The 17425-nt window shown below is 42.5% G+C and overlaps 1 protein-coding gene across 1 annotated transcript in view; it reads right to left on the bottom strand.

Moving 5' to 3' along the window:
• The window catches only part of LOC108714002 (5-hydroxytryptamine receptor 3A), a 45187-nt gene extending 28216 nt beyond the window's left edge, over positions 1-16971 (bottom strand). Inside the window, exon 1 of the mRNA XM_041590135.1 lies at positions 16910-16971. The gene's annotated coding sequence lies outside the window, so the exon portion shown is untranslated. The remainder of the gene's footprint in view (positions 1-16909) is intronic.
• Between the last annotated feature and the right edge of the window lie 454 nt (positions 16972-17425).

Genomic DNA, 17425 nt, shown 5'->3' with positions numbered 1-17425 from the left:
GTGACTCGTATCACCATCAAAGCTGTAGAAGAAATGAGAAGAGATACTTGCCCTGTTGTCATATCACACAACATTTTGGAAATAAAAAGAGGGACAAAAAATTTGGCACGCGGCAACATTTTTTTGCCCATGCCTGTTTTGGTGGCCACAACCCCTAAATGCCATGTTTATTTTACAAAATGTGGCAGGTTATGAAAGTTTGAACATATTTCTGTGGTTTTTGTCAGTTATTACAGTTTTGCTATTAAAGGCGAATTGCCCTTTAAGCTGTGAGTCTAACATTTCCCAAGGGACCTGTTATGCTATATTGTTACAATTACTTATTTGATATTGTTACAAAAGTATCTTATCTGCTGCTGTGGCTGTTCTGGGCTCTCTGCCAAAAGCCAATTAAGTTAGAAACATTGTTTCTTTTTCTGGCTGTTCAGAGCAGAGAAAAACTGGACTTTTCAGTACAAATGAGGGACTGCAGGTTGAGCTGTCAAAAGAGGGACTGTCCCTCTAAAAATGGGACAGTTGGGAGGTATGCAGTGGATGGAAACGTAAGCTGGCACCACAGCAGTAACTGCCCCACCACAATATCTCTGCCAGCAGCATCCCCTGCCCTCAGCTGAAGATAGATCATGAGCAAGCAGTTTGTAAGGGAGCAGGATTTTTTTTAAAGCAGTTTTGGGGAGGTTTAGCCAGAGTATACACTCATCATATAGGAATACAACTAGGAATCGGAGACATTTTTGCCATGAGGGTAGTTTTTACAGGAAGTTTGGCTCCTTTGTTGTATAAAAACACTGCACTGCACTACTTCTTACACAAGCAGTTTCCCCCTCCATCCATCCAGGTCTGAAAGCAGGAAATGTTACAGAGTTGGTGGGGGCAGGGAAAATTCTGTCCTCAGACTGCATAAAGGCCCTGCTAGGAATCAAACCAGGAAGCAGAGAGCTGGGGCAAAAATGCGGAATCCAGCATTGACTGTGCTCATAAAAACCAGAATCTGGCTTCAATAGAACCAGACATCCTGACTATGTTTCTAAAATTTTTAGTACTAATCCAGCAATCCATTATATTGGTGTCTGAAACTACTAATAGAAAAATTCCAGTATAATGCATGAATACATCATTTGGGTGTAATCCATATTTAAGACAGAAAATGTTGCATAATTAAATAACATATACAATACCATAGCTTAAAGTAGTGGGCCACCTTTAAGTTAACTTCAATTTCAGGCACACCAATGTGCAATATTAGTAGTGGCATTAGTGCATAATTGGCTTTTGCATGTCAGTAGAACCTACTGATACAACCTGCTACTAAGGTCTAGTCCACACGGGGAGATAGCCACGCGTTTGCGGTCGCGGCGACAAAGCGCCGCGCCAGTCGCCGCGACCGGCGCAGGCGACAGTTTTGTATGGGCGCCTATGTAAAAACGCCTGTGCTAACCACACGAGGCGATGCGCTTTTCAACAGTCGCCTGAAAAAGCCTGGCGAGGCATTTTCAGGCGACTGTTGAAAAGCGCATCGCCTCGTGTGGTTAGCGCAGGCGTTTTTACATAGGCGCCCATACAAAACTGTCGCCTGCGCCGGTCGCGGCGACTGGCGCGGCGCTTTGTCGCCGCGACCGCAAACGCGTGGCTATCTCCCCGTGTGGAATAGCCCTTAAACCCTGTAAATTACGCAACATCCAGGTTGTTAGTAATTCCATGCATGTAATTCATCAGATTAGGATGGGAGGGTGCACTTACATTCCCCACAAGTACTAGGAGCATGCATGGAAACAATTATTTTTATGAAAAGAGTGAAAAGAAGTGATTTTTTTGTCCATGTTTGTACATTGGATGTACAGTTGCATTCCCTTGTCCTGCTGTGTCCATCATTACTCTATGTGCACTACCCGTCAATGTTTTACCACCATTTTTTATAGCTCTGGTTTTTTAGAAGGCACATATTGTGTGATGGTCATGTTATGTAGCTACTCACTATTTGGTTATATCTATTGCTTCCATTCAATAAAATTAATGATCTTTGTCATATATGTTTTTATATTTGTATTAACCAAAACATCATACATGGTATAAAAAGTGTAGTGAAAAAAAGTTTTGACATTTTTGTCAAAGTTAAGATTTCAAACATGTATCTATTGAACATCAAGTATAACAGTGGATCATTCTATTTGTAGTGTATTATATATGGGCATGAAAGGATATGTCTCCACCTTGTGGTTTGTAATGGCATAACATTTGCTTAAAAATATTTTGGGGGCAGATTTATCAAAGGTCGAAGTGAATTTTCGAATGAAAAAACTTCGAATTTTGAAGTATTTTTTGGGTACTTCGACTTCGAGGGATCTTGAAGCCGATCCTCTTTCCTCGACTGCCAGCGAACAGTGAGCCAAGCGCTGCAAGTCTGCCGTTATATAGGTTGATTTTGCGCCTTTTGGAGAAGCCATATCCTCTTTTTTAATCAACCAATCCAAAGACAAGGATGCAAAAATTAAGCAATCAGATTTCAGGTAAGTAAAGCAATGGAAAAATATTAACTTTTTATATATAGCTGACACACTCCCATGCATGAGGAGAGCTTAGGTCTCTTTAACAGTCCATGGGAGTTGTAGCCAGTGTTTACCTACTTAGCGAGAACCATAGAAGCACGGTCGGCAGGCATCACTCACATAGAACTTTCCTTCATAATGAAAGCCCAAAACTTTTTAACAATCAGGTTGTATTAGAAGTAATCTAAATGCTGATTGAATGTCGCTCTTAGACCACATTGCTCCTTGCCCATACTCCTGTTTCAACTCTATGGCTTAATCAAAGGATGCTAAGATACAGAAGCAAGCATCTGTCCAATCCCATCATTGACCGACGCTCTGATGGATAATGGTATCCACAAACCCACCTCCAAACTCATCTCTAACAGAGTCGCCATCTGGCGTCTTGGGTATAGCCTTAGATACGGGCGCATTTCTAAGGTTCACTGGGGTTATCCAACTTACTGGGGTCCTTACCACTGGATTTTGCTGAAACAAATCTTTTGACACATCGAAAGGCCGGTTGATTGCCAGCACAATGAGCACACTCATGCTTATATCTACAGTTAGCTTGAAACCTGCACACACATTCATTGAATTCCCAGCATTCAATGAGTGCTTTTCACTTAATGCATTAGAATAAATGGCCTGCAACCAATAAGAGAATGTCCTAACCACAGGCCTGTGCCTATCCATTTTAGAATCAGACTGCTTTAGTTGTTTGCTTAAAAAATCCTTAGAAAAAGGCAAGAGTTAGAGCATATCCACAGACCCTCCTCTTGTAATTTTATCTTTTATGGACTGTGGCAAGTGCAAACTTAACGGGGTAGAATCACAAATGATGGAATCTCTGAAAGCAGTTTCATGAACAGAAGTAGCAGCCCCTGCGCTTATGTGCATTGTCGCCGTGCCAGGGGATAACATAGCTAATAAAGACTTAATAATATTGTTGAATAGGTTCCCCTCCAAAAGGCTGTGTACTGCTGCTTGAAGGTTGCTGCTCCTGATGGCTCATTATCGGCGCTCCTACAGGCTGGGGCAGACTATCTTTGGCAGTAGCAGTGAAGGCCCCTGCACTAGTGAATGGAAGAACAGGGTGACTTGAAGTCTTACCACTGGAAGGCCTATGGTTTCGCTGACTGTGTAGCATGATGCTAGCCCGCTGCGCCGAGCAGGGTCTGTTGTCCGCCACTGACCCACTTTGGAGCATCCCGCCATTTGCAACAGCGGCAGGCATCGCTCCTGCCAAAAGGGGTGAAGTAGACGGGCAGATCCCCACTTGAGATGACGCTGCTTGAACTCTTTTCCTGGCAATGCTTGCGGGTGCTGTCTTCATCTTCTTCCTCGCTGGCTGTTTCCCTGATCTGTTGGCCTTTCTAGCAGGGATGATTCTGCGACGCGCTAATCTGTCTGCTGGGGTGCGCTGGATATTGACATCAGATCCGGGACCCGAAGATGATGCTGCTTCCTCTGAAGCAGATCCTGGATCTTCCTGGAGCGGAACAGCCGCTGTCGTCACCACAAGCTGACACTGTTTGAGGAGCGCCTGGATGTCTTCATGTCCTGTTTCAGCCTGGACCCATTGGAGGATGTCGCAAACTCTGCCTTCTTCAGACATCTCAAAGCCGATCCTCTTTCCTCGCCTGCCAGTGAACAATGTGCCAGAGATTGCTGTTTTACAACATTTATTATAGTGTTTATATTTATATTTATATATATATATATATATATATATATATATGCAGCTTCTGTCCCAACAGACTTGTAGTTTTTAAATGCCTTTCTCTTCTTTCCTATTAACTTCTTTACTTCTATATTAAGCCATATAGGGTGATTCTTAGTGCTTCTACATTTACTCCTTAAAGGAGAATTCAACCCAAAATTTAAAAAACCCTACCCCCCACCCTACAATTCTGTCCAGCGAAGTTCATGGCAGCCATCTTCCTCTCTTCGGTAATCTTCGGAATGACACCGGCGTAGCGACACATGCGCAGTTGGAGCAATTTTCTGTTTCATGACAACTGTGTATGTGCTGAAACTTACGGAAATTGCAGAATTGCCGGCCTCATTCTGAGTTTTTTTTAACTTAATGGTTTAGTTCTCTTTTAAGGGAATAAATTGGGAAAAGTAACGATTTAATATCATTTTAAATGACAACCATTTCTGTTCTGTGTTTTTAGCTGAAAACATAATGCCCCAATCAATGCTCTGAAGGGCAGCCCTCATGGCACTAAAATTAGCTTTTCTGAAATTCTGGGTCATTTAAGTACAGGGTCATTTGAGATCACTAGATCCAGAATAGCATTTCTGGTAGGCTCTTCAACAACCTGTGCCATAAAATTGTCATGCAACAAGTTTATAAACTTGTTTCCATTAACCAATCTGACAGTACTGTTGCTCCAGTCAATATCTGGGTAATTAAAATCCCCCATTATCATTACTTTACCTAAACTAGCTGCATGTCTAGTTGCATCAAGAGCTTAGCCCAGTGGTGGAACTACTGGGGGAGCAGGGGGTGCGAGCGGGCCAGGGCCCACACCCCCTCAGGGCCCCCCGGCAGCTCGCGCGCCACTGAAATGTGGGCCAAAAATCACGTACGGAGGGGGGCGGCTGCACGTCACGCACCAGGGCCTGCCCCCCTCTAGTTACGTTACTGGCTTAGCCTCCTCCTCACTTACATTAGGGGGTCTATAGCATACTCCTACAATTAATTTGCTGGACTCTTTACAATTGGTTAAGAACTCCACCCATACGACATCTGCCCACTCATTTTCTAACATCACCTTCTCATTTATATAAGCTTTTAAATCCTGCCTAACAAATGGACATACCACTCCTCCTTTTTGTACTGCCCATTAACATTTGTTCATTAACATCTGCTCATTTAGTGAGGTCAGATGAGTTTTAGGGACTTCCATCTCTTTAATATTGATGCCAATTTCACAGTCTTTAAGTACAGGCTGGACTACTGTTATAACAATCATTTGTTTAATTAAATAAAGAATACAATTAAAAAACATTATTTCCAGAATTCTTTCTTCTTTTAAAAATCTATGTCCATGTGGCCCAACTTACAACTGTGACAATGAATTTAATGCTCATGGAGATGATGTGCAGACCCCTAGTCCAGCCCTGATTATGAACTTTAGTTATTATGTCTTAAACCTGTATCTGTATGATGCTATTTAAGTTACTGGAAGAATACATTGTATTACAGACACAGATGTTAGTCAAGGGCTGCGACTTGCTGTACTGGTCTCACCAGAACATCTGCTCTAATCTGCAGCTCCAGGTCACTGAACAGCTTTTCTATCCAATTGAGTAACTGCCAAATTGTATTCTGTGTGTCCTTATATGTCCCAGTTTCTATAGCTGTGAATCAAAATAAAAGCATAAGGAAAGGTGAAGGAAGGTGTGAGGCACCCCTTCCCCAGTGATTCCAGTCACTTACCTGTTACCCTGGGATAGTGCTCCTCTTTATTTAAAAAACACACTACCCTGGGTACAAAGTGCATCTGTTAAGTGAGATAGTTTTGATGATATTCTCCTGTGAAAAGTTACATAGTCAGATGTAAAACAGTGGGCTTTAAGTAAAGTATAAGTACATATATAATATACAATTCGAAGTCATCTCAGATCATTCTTAGGCGTGGATTTTGATTTAACGGGTCTTAAACAGATAACTTCCCATTTTTAGCCAAATATATGAAACCATTACTTGTGTCTATATATCCTGCAAAGAAATCAAACAGGATCTGTTGAATTTAACAACAATGTAAAATATCAGACTGGTAATATGTATTATACACAATTAAACAACCTACATGCATATTATATTATTACCATGAAACATATGTCTAATAATGACAAATGCCCTAATTGCAAAGCTAGTTAAAGTAAACAATTACAGATAATCAGAAGTTATCTTTTACTGTTCTCGGGCAGACAGAACAATGAAAACATCCCTGATTGGCTGCTATGACTAAAACTGACCATACATGATTAGATTTGGTCGGGCATTTTGGCTGATTAACCAGATGATCTTTCCTTTTTCAGTCAGTGGGTGCATGGTGCAGATGAAATAAGTTGCACGACCTTCACTTTTCTGCAGTTCTGATTATTTCAGCGGTTAGCCCAAAAGAAAAGAACAATGCTAGGTGGCTATGTATGTTTATGCCTTCTTGTACAGTATACTCCAACTTGACCCCTTGGTCATTTGGATACCATGGAGGATTGACCAGTGTACCTTTGCTAGACAATGGCACACGTTGTCACTAGCACAAACTATCACCAACTGACACCAGTAGACACCAAATACCACCATCTGAAACCAAGGAGGTTATTTACTAAACTTTGATAAAACTCAGAATCTGAAAATCTGCCATCTCAAACCTGCTTAGGTCATGTAGAAGTCAATGGCAGATGTCCCTTTTACAATTTGAAGATATGGTGATCTGCCCTGGGTTTCGTCTGATAATCTGTAAAATTTGGGGTTTTCGGGCGATAACCTGAAAAAAAGAGTGATTTGGGAGTAAAATCCGAAAAATATGTATGTTTCAAGTTTTTGCTCCTTTTTTTCAACCCTTTTCCTGCACCGAAATTTTCGAGTTATTTTATTGATAAATAAATTAAAATCATGGATGGGACTTTGGTCGAGCTTGCTTTAATAAAAAGATGAGATAAATTAAAGTTTTAATAAATAACCCCCCAAATGTCACAAAATGGACAATGAAACCAACTTTCACCAGCTGTTACCAATGGACATTGAGAGGACTGAAATTAACTGGCACAAACATATACTGAGAGCAACTATCACCAACTGTCCCCAACTGGACAATAATACAAACTGACACTTTGGGGGGTCATTTGCCAAAACTGGTGGTTGAGTTTCTGTGTCAGTGCCTCCCTCCCACCCCTGCTGTTGGCTGCCTCTGCTCGAGCCACTTGTTTCATTGTGGTGGCTGAAAATTAGGAGGCAAAACGAGCCAGAATTAGGAAATTCCATGCAGCAGACCTTTGTTCCCCGAGCCCCCCCACGACTGCGGGCTCTGCAGTATGCCATTGGTTGAGGGGCCCCCTGAGGTAATATCTCTGGTCCAATGCTGATTTGGTTAGATCAATTTACCTTCAAATACAACAGTTTATAGGTTCCCTGTTAAATATATACAGCTCTGATCTAAAAATATACTGCTTCATGCTCCCTATTCTTATATAGTGTAATTAAAGTTCATTTTGCTTGACTAATGTGATAAAATAGGATTTTGAATAATTTTTTTGGGTGACGGCCACCCTTTAATATAAGATTCAGCATTATATGCAATACCAAATACTTGGTAAATTATATGCCTGTACAGGGTATTTTATGTGAGTGAAGAAACCCTGAAGTGTAAATTTCAATTTGGTGGCCATAATTTCATAGCTGCCAAGGACAGGGCAAGAACCATTGAACTTTTCAAAAGGGTACAGTGTCATTTACTTTACCTCATGTGTTATGAATACCAAGGATATGACTAGTCCATCTGGAAGTGAAAGAAAAAATTTGCTTCTCTAGTAGTTTTTCACACTAAATACTGTACACCTTACTTAGTTAAATCATGAGCTGAAGTAGGGCTATGTTCTTTCTGGATTTGTTTTATTGAATGGCCAAGGATTACATGTTACCCACATACTCCCTCTAGCTGAAACTAATAGCATACAGCATGTGAGCAGCAACCATTTAATTTTATTTGCTATACAGGTTTATAACTTGGAACAGTTAGGAGCATTTTTTTTTTAATAAGGGGTCTGTTTCTCCTTTAAGTCTACTAATATACAGTGCACACAGTACCTCCAATGTCTTCTCATTGTAATGGTGGTACTGACCCTTAGACACAAGCAAAGCACCCCACTATACCAGAAAATGAGGAGCTACACACAGTCACTGTCATGTGGATTGGAAGCATACCCCATTAATTTAACCACTCACCAGTGCACAGTGCAACATTCACAGAGCTCTTAACTCCCCCTATTTTCCTGGTAGTTACCTCATTTATGTCACTACCACACTATATCACAATATGGTAATGTGTATGGCAAGTGAGCGTTCTGGTGCGAGGAAAGGCCTGGCTGCACACCACAGATTCCGCTGCTATGGCTCTCTCTTTCAGGTTGACAGCCTTGTATTTGGAGGTACAAAGAACAAATCAAGTATGTTGGCTAAAGAGCCCCCATTTGAGGCTTGGAGACCAGCTCAAATACCCATTCTACCCTGTCACTAAACAAACTGACTGCAATGCAATCATTCCAATCATTTCATTGCAGAACCTGATGTAAGAACTAACATTTACTCTAATAAGAAAATATATTTTCCTTGTAAAGTCACCTGTCCTGCTGCTGATACACATTGCCATTTATTCACTTGCATGAAACAAGAATTAGGAGGTTGGTAAAAAACATGAATTGCAATTTTTACACAGCATAATATGCTCATAATTGCTCATAATTTAGCCCTACTTGCCATAAGCTTTATTTCCATATACAGGTAAACTGTTAAAAACATTAAAACATATAACACAGATCTGAGTCGCATTACACTGAGTAATTTAAGTAACAATGCAATACAATCCCTCGAATCCCTCAGGTTCTTAATTACAGTATATTCAGGATAAAACTGCACTACCTAAACTAATAACCTCCCAGGTATGCATTCTTGATGTAATAGATGAGGTTACCCCTAGGGCTGCCATGAGAATACTTTTCCGTACTCTACTATTCTATGCCAGGAAATGTATCCTCCTGAACTGGATGTCCCCCCAATCCCTCACAGTTAATGGCTGGTTGAACTTACTTAAAGCAACACTCTCCTTAATACATCTCGCCTATACTGCAAGAGGGTGTCCTCAGAAATATGACCTGGTGTGGCGAGGTTGGCTGGAAGCCACAGAGGAGCCTTAATATCAAGAAGGATAAGCTAACAGTGGCATAACTACCTATATCACATATTAAAGGGATTTAGGAGTAATAGCAGTATTGCAGTAGTTTATACATATATTATACATATGTGCAGTGGCATAACTAGACCCCTAAGGGCCCCGGTACAGAAATTTACAACTGGGCCCGCCCTAAAGGGATTGTTCACCTAGGAGTTAACTTTAAGTATGATGTAGAGAGTGATATTCTGAAACTATTTGCAATTGGTTTTCATTTTATTTGTACTTTTTGAGTTATTTCGCTTTTTATTCAGCAGCTCTCCGGTTTGCAATTTCAGTAGTCTGTTGCTAGGGTCCAAATTCCCCTTGCAACCATGCATTGATTTGAATAAGAGACTGGAATATGAAAAGGAGAGGCCTGAATACACAAATGAGTCATTAAAAAGTAGCAACAACAGTTAATGTAAAAATTACACGTAAAAAGGACATGTAAGATTTAGGTTTTACTGTATTATAATGATATACGGGATAATGTACCCCCTACTGTAAATGATAAGGATATTAGAAATCACTGAGGGGTTCTGTGACCATATAAAGGCACAAGGCTGCAGACTGAGTTATACAGGGAACTCCGAGTATCACTCATGTATTATAAGGGATAATGTACCCCCTACTGTAAATTATAAGGATATTAGAAGTCACTGAGGGGTTCTGTGACCATTGCTTAGTACAGGGGAATACCTATGCTGCCATAGTTTTATGGGATCTCTCTGTACAGACTATGAGCAAATGTAGGGGACTGTTCCTGCTGAATTGTGCTTAGTACAGGGGAAAACCTATGCTGCCATAGTTTTATGGGATCTCTCTGTACAGACTATGAGCAAACTTACGGGCTGTTTCTGCTGAATTGTGCTTAGTACAGGGGGATACCTATGCTGCCATAGTTTTATGGGATCTCTCTGTACAGACTATGAGCAAACTTAGGGGCTGTTCCTGCTGAATTGTGCTTAATACAGGGAATACCTATGCTGCCATAGTTTTATGGGATCTCTCTGTAAAGACTATGAGCAAACTTAGGGGACTGTTCCTGCTGAATTACATAAAATGCTTAGTACAGGTCCTGAACAATATGAATGAATACTGGCGCCCTTTTCCCCTGCTGCAATTGGCATTTGTCCTGCCCACACACACTCTCAAACCCCCCTCCGGCACACTCTCTCAACCCCACCTGCACACTCTCTCAACCCCCCCTGCACACTCTCTCAACCCCCCCCTGCACACTCTCTCAACCCCCCCGCACACTCTCTCAACCCCCCCTGCACACTCTCTCAACCCCCCTCTGCACACTCTCTCAACCCCCCCGCACACATTCTCAAACCCCCCAGCACACTCTCTCAACTCCCCTGCACACTCTCAAGTTTCAACCCCCCCACTCTCTCAACCCCCCCTGCACACTCTCAAGTTTCAACCCCCCCACTCTCTCAAGTCTTAACCCCCCACAGCACTCTTTCAACCCCCCCAGCATTCTTTCAACCCCCCCCCCCCAGGGTCAGACTGAACCGGCTCCAGTGCCACACAGAATTAGAGTGCTCACCTGAACGTAATTACCCTCTCGGGTGCCGGGTGCTAAACAGTCCACAGGACCTCCTGCTCAAGGTCCAAATAACTCGAACATCCAAAGAAAACTGTAGCACACCGATCAAACTTGTCTTGTGAAGAAAAGTGTTTTTATTGGCTCTTGAGGCTTGATAAAGGGCCCTGCGTGGCCCGAAACGTTGCCAAACTTTATGTCTGCCGTGAGCCAATAAAAACACTTTTCTTCACAAGACAAGTTTGATCGGTGTGCTACAGTTTTCTTTGGATGAACCGGCTCCAGTGGGCCCTGCTGGCCCAGATCTAATTTTCTGCCTCACTGGAAAAAAGGCAGTTTGCGAGCTAACGCACATGCGCAAGTGCACGCTAACGCACATGCGCATCGGGTTACCGCCAGACAAGAGGCGCTGAGGCAGCATCCCCCGGGGTCCGATGGGGGGGCCCTGAGGGAGAAGCCCCAGTGGGCCCGTGCCCCTCAGTCCGATTTTGAAGCCAGCAGTGAGGGGGAGGAGGTGTCTGCAGGAATCTTTATACTGGTGGCACCACAGAGTAGCCATCAGGACTGTACCGGTACTCCACTCCTGGGTTGCGGGCCCCACCGGGGGTGCAGGGGAGCGGACCCCGGTGCCGCTGCACCTCCTGCACCCTCAGTAGTTCCGCCACTGCATATGTGACATGCCACTGGCCTGCACATGCACTTTTATGGGGGAATCAGCTTTTGGTAGGCAGGTAGCGTAGGATTTTGGAGCTTAGAGACAGGGACACAAAGGTTTAGGACAAAAACACAGGTTTATTAAGCACTGGACATTCCCAACAAAAAGGCAACAGAAAAATGTTCAGGTTACAGTTCAACTTTAGTGATGGGCGAATTTGCGCCGTTTCGCTTCGCCGAAAAATTCGCGAATTTCGCGCGAAATTCGCGAAACGGCGAAAAATTCGCGAAACGGCGCCGGCGTCTCGTTTTTGACGCCGGCGCCCGTTTTTGACGCCGGCGTCCGTTTTTTCGGAAAAATTTTTTTTGCCGCCGGCGAATTTTTGCCGCGAATTTTCGCGGGAGTTTCGCGAATTTATTCGCTGGCGGCGAATCGCGCAAATTCGCCGCGAATTCGCGCCTGGCGAATAAATTCGCCCATCACTATTCAACTTCACTGTAGAACATGCAGGGTACAGTTCAGTAAATACACTGCAAAACATTCAGGGTTTTCTCCCCTCTGGTCGCTCACCATCAAGGGAAACTCTCACCCTCTTGCACTCAGCCCTGCTGGCTTACCCTCCTGGGACTCACTAGCCTCTGCCAGTCCTTTCCTCTTTCTTTCCCCACAAAGGATTTAGGCTCCAAGCTCTGGAACTCTCTTGCTGGCAGACAAGCTCCTTCTGCCCAGCTCTGTCTCTCACAGCACCTCACTTCCCTGGAGAGCTCTGAGCTGTGCTCACACAGCCCTTTTACATTATCAGGTAGATCCTCTCTCAGCTGCCACTTAATTACCTGGCTGAGAGGGAATATTAACCCTACCTGAGCCAAGTATCCCTCTGCAACACCTTGTAAATGTTCAGTTTACTGTACTTTTTTTCCATGTACTTTCCTGCAAGACAGTGGTGTTTTCCAAACACTCTGTCACAATATATGGGATCAGTTACCAGGAAACCCATTATCCAAAAAGCTCAGAATTACTGAAAGGCCATCTTCTATATACTCAATTTTAATCAAATTTTTTTAAAATGATTTCCTTTTTCTTTATAGTAATAAAACAGTTCTTTATACTTGATCCAAACTAAGATATAATGAATCCTTACTGGAAGCAAAACCAGTCTATTGGTTTAGTTAATGTTTACATGATCTTCTAGTAGACTTAAAGGGATTCTGTCATGATCTTTATTATGTAGTTTCAGTGTTTACACTGCAAATAATTCACTCTACAATATAAATGTCATTCCGGAACCAGGAATTGTAATTTTTTAGTTGTAATATTGGAGTGTAGGCAGCCATCTCAGGTCATTTTGCCTGGTCATGTGCTTTCAGAAAGAGCCAGCACTTTAGGATGGAACTGCATTCTGGCAGGCTGTTGTTCGTCCTTCTCAATATGTAACTAAATGTGTCCCAGTGGGACCTGGCTTTTACTATTGAATGCTGTTCTTAGGGTAGAAACAGACTAGAATATTTGGGGAAGATTAGTTGCCCGACGACAAATCGCCTCTTCTTTGGACAATTAATCTCCCTGAACTGCCTCCCAGTCAGCTAGAATCTATATCGCCGGCGGGATGGCACTCGTCATTTTGGCGCCCTGACTGCCTTTCTTGTCTCATGTCCTGATCTCCTCCCTGCTGCCTTCCTCGATCACCTCCTTGCATACTTTCACCGTCACCACACACTGTCTTCCCCTATCGGCTCCCTTTATTGTCATCTTTTCCGCTACAGTCACACCTCCATGCTGCCCACATTTGCTGTTGCAATCTCCTCCCTCATGGCTCATTCCTCAGCCCTCCCTCCTAAGCCCTTGTTACAAAAGCCCTCCGTCCTCAGCCCTCCCTCCTCAGCTCTCAGTCCTGCCTCCTCAGCCCTCTGTGCTCAGACCTCTGCTCGTAAGCCAGGCTGATAGCTGAGGAGGGAGGGCTGAGGACGGAGGGCTTTTGTAACAAGGGCTGAGGACCGAGGAGGGAAGGCTGAGGAATGAGCCATGAGGGGGGGGAGGTGTGACTGCAGTTTCTAAGTGAGTATAATAAGAGATGAGTCATACTTCTTCTTTACGAGAGCGTGGAGCGTGTGTTCTACTGATGATGTCCTAAAATGCGTTCGTAGGCTCCCTGCTGCCTTTCCCTATCATGTCCTCAATGCATTTACTGCCATCCTCCTTGCTGCTTTCTACCATTCCCTCCTGCTACCTTCCTCCATCGCATCCTCACTGCCTTTACCACAGTCTTTCCCAATTCTTCCCCCCTTAGGGGCAAATTCACTAAAGGACGAAGCGCCTAACTCTAGCGTTAATTCGCTAGCGTATCGCATTTTCGTTAATTCGCCGATTCACTAACGGACACTGGCGTAAATTCGCTAGTGTTACTTCACACCCTTATGCCTGGCGAATTTGCGCAAATTCACTGACGTGCGCATTTTTCTGAACGGTACCTTTTACACCAGATTTCCTTCGCCACCTTAGACCAGGCGAAGTGCAATAGAGTAGATAGGGATTGCTTAAAAAAAAGTTAAAAAATGTTCTAAGTCCCAAAAAATGCTGGCGTTTTTTCTTTTTTTTATGGGTGATAGGCTGAAAAAGATCGAAAAATTTTTTGGGGCTAGCCTCCTTCCCCCCTACATTTCCTAACTCATGGCACCTTAACTATACAGTGGGCACATGTGTAGGGCAAAATAAAAATTTTATTTGCTGTTTTGAAGGTTTCCCAGACTTGTGTAGTGATGCTACATATACCTCCATTGTAACTTCAATTTGGCGCCGTATGCAAATTAAGCATCGCTAGTGTAACTTCGCTTTGCTTGGCGAATTAACGCTAGTGCAACTTCGCAACCTTACGCTTCCCCTGAGCGCAACTTTGGATTTTAGTGAATTTGCGTAGCGATGGCGAAAATACGCCTGGCGAAGTGCGGCGAAGCAGACGCTGGCGCAACTACGAATCTTAGTGAATTTGCCCCTAAGTGTCTTTGCTGCTTTTCCCTATGGCATCCCTGCTGCCTTTCGCGGTTGCGTCCTGCCATCCTCCCTAATGCCTTCTACAATTGTTTTCTGCTCCCTTTCCCCATATCGTCCTCACTGCTTTGCCCTACCGAGTCCCTGCGTCTTTCCTCCATCACCTACCCGCCACCTCTCCCGAGTGGCTCCCTGCTGCCTTCCCCAATTGTGTGTACCCACTGCCTTTACTGCCATCATCCTTTATTTGCCGCTGTACAAATACTTTTAATGTGTTACCTAAATACAATATATGCTCAAAACATATTCTCCAACTCCCTGCATCTAATGATATACTGATTCTTCATATTTTTATATATTTGTATCCTGTTACAGAGCAATAGCTGAACTTTTAGTTTAACTCCCTTAACTAATATTAAACTGTTTCTGAACATATTATCTAATTACAGAGCAATAGCTGCGGTTAGATAACATTAACACAAATTTGCATAGACTATGTATCATTAGTTGCAGGGAGTTAGATTTAAACCATATTGTAACTGCAGTTATAGAATAAAAATTAATAACTGTGCAGAATCAGTATATCATTAGATGTGGGGAGTGTCAGCATAAGTCTGAAGTGCAGGCTGGGGAAAGATAAAGGCAGGAATTTGGGAGGGACTGTCTATGCTTTTACAGATTTCAGAACGTCAGTCAATATTTTGACAATTTCCTGTTGGAGAAAGAAAATACACTCCCATCCCTCATTTCAGCCTAGACAAAGAAGCAAAAACATCTCTCGGCAGCTCTAATATTATAACAGTTTTAGGATATAAAATGCATTCAAAACTGCTTTTTTCTGCATCATTTCATATTGGGAAAGATGAATAACATAACTGAAGATGAGTATTATATAAAATGTTGCCTTTACGAAAATATACTTTTAACTGTAATCTTACTCTAATTTACCTTCAATATACTAAAATATAATTTAAACATTAGTTAAACCCAACAGGATTGTTTTGCCTCCAACAAGGATTATGTACAGTACTAGGAATGTACAGTCTTCTTATTACATGAGAAAACAAAATAATTTTTAAAAGATTTTAATTATTTGATTAAAATATGGTCTACGGGAGATGGCCTACCTGTAATTGGGAGCTCTCTGGATAACTGGTTTCCAGATAACAGATGCCATACCTGTAATACTTACGATTGGCTGTAATTATAGTTAGCTCCTAAGATAATGATTGTTCTGCAGCTCTCAGTAACAAAATATGTTTAAAGTTGACTTACACCATGATGTGGCCATAAGCAACAGGAGTATGAATTGCAGGGACATTGCAGAAAATGATGTTGCACACAGAATATGTTGTATATTTGATTTTCCTGTTCTATTTATGGCTGCTTTCTAAACTTTACACATAAAAGAATCTAAAAGATATTGAAAAAATTGGGGAAATGTCTTTCAAACTTTAAGGTAATCGCATGCAAAATCTGGTCAAGGAAAACCAATGAGGTTCAAAGAAAATATATATTTAGCACAGGTTATGTTATATCACATTATTCAAAAAGGAAGCCAAGGGAAGACTGAGCATTACTGGAAATGAAATGGACAGCCATAATGATAATTATGAAAATAATGATCAGTTTTACACAAATTTACTCAAGAAACATATCATTTACTATTCTAACTAGAATCATTAAACTACTTGGCCCCATTACACCACTCAGGCCCACCATATGTCTCAGTTCCCATGATACTGACTTGGGCATTGATAAGCTGCCTGTTTTTGTTCAGAAAATGTTACCATCTTAGCATTTGAAACATAAAACCCCACCCCTTGTAATGTAATATCCTCATGAGCATCAGGACTCAACTTCCATGAGCCTCAGTGTAACACAATGTCCAGATTTAGAACTACGTTTCCCAATGTCTTTGGTGTGCCAAAAGTGTGCACAAATCTTTTATCACTTGTATCCACCAGTTGTTAACACAGTTCTTAAGAGTCTAGTCTACATCTATTTTAAACAATTAAATGAACTGGAAACTGCCCAAGTTGTGCCTATCCCTGGGGTATCCAAAAAAGACATGTTAGCTCCTTTTACATATGAGACACTCCTGTCCTGTATCCTTAGCCTTACTGTCATTTAAAGGGGTTGTTCACCTTTGTAACAAATTGACAAATCTAACAGTTCACATGAGTAGAACAAACTTTTCCATAGAAATAGTTAACAGAAAAAGTACAGTTCAAGAGATATTCACCTCAGAAGTGTCCAGGCCCGGACTGGCAATCTGTGGGTTCTGGCAAATGCCAGAGGGGCTGCTATAAGGTCCCATAGAAAATCAGTATTTAGTGGGCTGGTGGGGCTGTTTGGGCCTCTATGTGGGCTGATTGGGCCTCTGTGTACCTGAAATGCCAGGGCCTATTTTAATTCTCAGTCCGCACCTGGAAGTGTCCCTGTACTAATCATTCAGTTCAACACAGACCCTGTGCTGGGAGGGGGTCACTGACCCCTAAAAACACTACAGTGTTCACTTCCTCTTCCTTATATGACATCACACATTGTACTGGCAGCTAACTTAACTCCTATTGGCTATGTCTGCTGTCAATCTGCCACTGCTTCCTGTGCTGGCTGTGCTGGGGAATTTGAGCAGCATTCAGGTACTGAAAAGAAACTGTTTTTGAGAGGGAGGGGGAGTGTGGGCTGTGTGCTGCAGAGACTTCAACTGTGCAGATGGGGGGATCAAGGTGCTTGGGACCTGGAGTTTTCTGGATAA

Source organism: Xenopus laevis, chromosome 4L (genome assembly GCF_017654675.1).
Source record: "Xenopus laevis strain J_2021 chromosome 4L, Xenopus_laevis_v10.1, whole genome shotgun sequence".
Taxonomy (NCBI): domain Eukaryota; kingdom Metazoa; phylum Chordata; class Amphibia; order Anura; family Pipidae; genus Xenopus; species Xenopus laevis.
The sequence above is the reverse complement of the archived record's forward strand: the minus strand, read 5'-3'. Positions and strand labels throughout refer to the sequence as shown.